The 4,556-nt window shown below is 35.3% G+C and overlaps 1 long non-coding RNA gene across 3 annotated transcripts; it reads right to left on the bottom strand.

Moving 5' to 3' along the window:
- Positions 1 to 295: 295 nt before the first annotated feature.
- On the bottom strand, positions 296 to 2,071 carry LOC111905854 (uncharacterized). Of its 3 annotated transcripts, XR_006186214.2 has the most exons (5): positions 1,905 to 2,071; positions 1,619 to 1,741; positions 1,135 to 1,200; positions 805 to 910; positions 296 to 707 (listed from the first exon to the last, which is right to left on the bottom strand). It is a non-coding gene; the product is annotated as an uncharacterized LOC111905854 (long non-coding RNA). The 3 variants fall into 3 exon arrangements; XR_002855022.3 differs by having other exon boundaries at positions 1,619 to 2,071; XR_002855023.3 differs by having other exon boundaries at positions 296 to 546; positions 1,619 to 2,071.
- Between the last annotated feature and the right edge of the window lie 2,485 nt (positions 2,072 to 4,556).

Below are 4,556 nucleotides of genomic sequence, written 5' to 3'. Positions count from 1 at the left end.
TTTTGTTACCCTCGTCAAACAGCAAGTATAAAAGAAAAAAAAAAGTTTTTTTTTTTTTTTTTTTTTTTTTTTTTTTTTTTTTTTTTTTTTTTTTTTGTGGTCACTGTGAAGAACAAAAAAATATATTTAATTTTTGTTTTCTATTAATGATATAACAATAATTTTCATTTTCAACGTAAGATACAATACACATTATATATATAAATGTGACTGATGGTATGCTAGAAACGCTTTCGGTCAGTGGTGAATCCAAGATTATGACCAATGTGTCTAGTTTGATCGAGCTGGATAAATAGACCAATAAAAATTTTCTTTATCGGGGTCGGAGTATACTTCGTCAATAAATGATTAACAATGTATATATAAAATAATAATCTAAAATTAACAATATAGTGAAGAAACCCCGCAAAGTAAAAAAAACCATGTTTTTCCAAAGCTGATCAAAGGAGAAATTGAGTCTATCAACTATGACTATCTAGTAGTCTTGTATTGTGAAATAAACGACATTAGTGATCACTCCCTCTGCGACTGCGAGACTACCTAGTACTACAAAAGAACAAACATGAAGACCTAAATCATTTAATTTTGAGTTTCAAAAATGTAATAAATTTGTACACAATGAAAAAAAAAGTGATTGTTGTATTTTTCATATTTGTGATGAAAAATACTTTAAAGTTTGTATTCTACTCCTCTTTGAAGAATTACTCCTGGAATGAAAAGGAAAACCATTGGCAAATGTAACCAAAAGTATAACATAAGAAGAACAAAGAGGCTACAATATAAGAAAATAAAAAATTTACTCACATAAGCTGTCAAAAAGATCCACTACCAATTTTTCTCCCATGCTTAAACTTCCTGTTATCACCACTACCTTCCCTAGCTTTTATTTCTCCCTCTTCCTTCTTCAGCACTTTATCACATAGAATAAATTATTAATATGATAAGCAAAACCTTATGTTTACTACATATTCAAAAATCGATTTAACAGACCAACTGATTACTAGATTTCTGGAACATGAAATCTAGAATCAGAGGAACCATTAATTGTAAACATATATACAAATAGTTTGTGGTAAACCCCTGAAAAAGCAAAATCAAAGAAATATAGAAGGGATAAGGAAGAGAAACACATACCTGAAACAAAGGGCAACCAAGTGCAAAAAGAAAACCACTATAAACGGAATAGGATTCTTGCAGCACCTACAAAGTAAAATAGGAGGTGGCATAAAACTAATTTCCAATTAAATTCCATAAATCATTGATTTTGATTGAACTAATGAGCTTCAATTCGTAATAAGAACATCTAATTAAGCTTGCAATTATGTGCTAACAAAGCATGAAGGTGGACACCATACAACCTTCTTTTCAAATTACAGGCCTCAGTTTTATTTGAGGACAACAGATGTGACTGGGAAAGTGGAACTGCCTGAAAGCGTAAAGATGGTTATGCCTGCAGATAACGTCACTGCTGTTTTTGAACTTATTACACCAGTTGTTGTTAAACCAGGTATGTATATGGGTAAATTTGTAATTAATGTCTATCTAATATCTATGGTTTAGATTACAGGGCAAAGATTTGCATTGAGGGAAAGAGGACGAACAGTGGGTGCAGGAATACCTGATTTAGTGTGAGGCTGGCAAGTTACAGTGAGGGTAAGGATAATCATTGCACCGGCCGTGCGAATTCACAACTTGGAAGCTGCTTCAAGCCAATCGACGTTTGTGATAGTAGGCATGACACCTGCATCCCACCCTAGAAACGTAAAGAGCAGGTTGGAGTAATGGCTGGTGAAGCACAGCGCACAAATTACAATTTCGAAGAAGACAAGCATCCCAAAACCCAAACCCAACATCAAATAAACCCACGGTCCAACGTGGACAAGGAATCGTGAAGAAGAACCCACCGGAAAATCGTTAGCGGAAGAGACGTTGTCCAGATTTTGGAAGAACTTGATTGGAAGAAAAAGACGGTGAAGCTAATGTGAGAATATGATCGGTCTGGTTGAGTCGGTGGTTGAGTCGATGAAGAAAGGAAGGAATCGAGAGTAGGTTCCCAAGAGAATTAGAAAGATTCTGTTCCGAATCCTCCCAAATTGGAAGAAAAGCTAGGAGGGAATGTAATTTTTTCATTTTCCTCAGCTTTCTTCCAATTCCTTCCTTAGTGAAACTCGGAAACATCAATTTCTTCTATTTTCTTCTTATTTTCATCAATTTTATTTTCTTTCTCTCGTTAAGTTGAACTCGGGAACAGGGTGTAAGTGACGGATCGTTGGAGGTAGCAAATGTGGATGGAACAGATTGCTTAACAAAACGGTGCAACAACACGTATTAACAGCAGTCAGTAAAAAATAACCCACCGATTGATAAAGAGAAAAAGAAAAAAAAAATTGGTCCAATAGAAAATGAGTACGGTTTACTAAGAGCTTCAAAATTAAACTATATATAATTTAGACCAGGGATAATGACTTAAAAGGTAATATATTTTTCAATTTGTACACATTTGGTCATTGAGTTTTTTTTTTCGTCCACATTTACCCCTTCAACTTGTTGAACTGTACACATTCAGTCCTTATGACCGGTTACTCCAAGTTAGCCGGTAAAAATGATTTAATAGGGTAATATATTTTTCATTTTATACACATTTAGTCTTTAATATTTTTGTACACATTTAGTCCTTAATATTTTTTTGATTCAAAACAAGTCATTTTTTTTACACATTCAGTACTTATGAATGTTTTCTTTAAGTTTTTCTCACAACATCTTACATGGGACAATCATTGATGAAGTGTGTGAGGCTGTTGGTGTTTATGTGTAATGTCTCATTTTCACAACCAAAAAATTTCATTTTTAAATAAGGCAAAACTCCCAAATTATAAATCCATTATTAAGAAAAACCGTTTATTCTAAAATACATTTATCAAAAATCAGAGTAATATAAGAAAATGTGTAATCTTCAATAATGTTGATGAGTGTGTATAGCCATGCATTCGTCTTCCCACGACCAACGATAAAACTTGAAAACATAAACAACTGGGTAAGCACAAAGTTTAGTAAGTTTCCACCAAAATACCCAACACAACAAACGTATTATCATGCATAACTGTAACACCCAAGTTTTGAAGGCCAAGAAAGGAAAGAAAACCTTAATGTTAAGGGACGACTCGGCGAGTCCAAGGAGGAACTCGGCGAGTCAGAGCGGGATCCGGGTCGAGGAGTTAGTGACCGACTCGGCGAGTCGGTCAAGGTGACTCGGCGAGTCTGGTCTGTGCGAGGAAAACCCTAGTTTCGGGGGTTGTATCCTATATAAAGGGTGTTATGTCCCTCCCTCAGCCCCCATATCATTCCAGAGGACCTGTAAACCCTATTTTCGTGTGAGCTTCCATCTTTGAGAGAAATAGCTTTGAGAGGAAGGAACTTTGGGAAAGAACTTGAAGATCAAGAAGGCTGCTTCAAAGGAGAGGTGTGTGCTCGAGATCTACTTCAGTTTGTGTTCATCTTGGAGGTATTAAGCTGCCATTTTCCCTTCTTTGCATCTAGATCTATTTTGTCATGGGATTTGGGGGTTTTATGGTTGTTTGAGACCCAAATCGGGTTAGGGGCTTAGATATGTTGTTGCCACTTCATATCTATTGTTGGGATGGTCCAATATGTCATAAAGCATCAGGAGATGAGTAGTTGGTGAAGCCCTTTTGTCCTTAAACCAAACCCTAGTATGTTTTGAGCCTAGATCTCTTTAGTTATACGTAAAGTTTGCAACTTTACGTAGGGATTGAGCTTTGGATGTATGGATCTATGGTTTGGAGTCCCTGCATGACTCAAAAGCCCTCTGCATGACTCAAAAGCCCTCTGCATGTTTGTGTTGGAATAGTGTCTAAGGCTGTAACTATATTAGGCAAGTATTTGATCCGGTTGTGCATGGTCCTTTTGGGTTGCCTTCACCATAGCAACTTGATAGGATGATTTAATAAGAGAGAGTAAATATTATTAATATATTATGGGAATAATATAATGAATAATATATTTGTTATTTGATTAATATAAGTCATAGAATTAATTAGAATTAATTTGGTGACTTAAAGAGATTAATTAAATAAAGGGGTATAAACTGTCAATTGTTTGATAGTTAAGCTTTAGACTGTAAATCCATTTGGATATGGTTTGGACGGATTCTAGAGGCTATAGGATAGCTAAAATCGTCCATTAGAGTTATCTAGGAATGGATTTGGATAGCCTTAAGAGAAGATTATCCAATTAGGGTTTAGGTTGTAACCCTTAAGGAGTCTACAAGTATAAATAGACCCTATGGCTGATGGAATTCGACACATCTCCTAAAGTAAGGAACCTCTGGTCGAAATTCCTCCCCTCTCCTCTCTCCTAAATCATTCTTCTTGTTTTGGTGTTTGTAAGCCATTAGAGGAGTGACATTTGTGACTCTAGAAGCTCCAAGACCTCAAGATCAACAAGGAATTCAAAGGTATGATTCTAGATCTGTTTCAATGTTGTTATTTAATCTAATTAGTTATTAGAAGACTTGGATTCAATGCATGTTTATTAGA

Source organism: Lactuca sativa, chromosome 8, assembly GCF_002870075.4.
Source record: "Lactuca sativa cultivar Salinas chromosome 8, Lsat_Salinas_v11, whole genome shotgun sequence".
In the NCBI taxonomy this organism is placed as follows: domain Eukaryota; kingdom Viridiplantae; phylum Streptophyta; class Magnoliopsida; order Asterales; family Asteraceae; genus Lactuca; species Lactuca sativa.
Note: the sequence above shows the minus strand (reverse complement) of the source record. Positions and strands in the feature narration are given on the sequence as shown.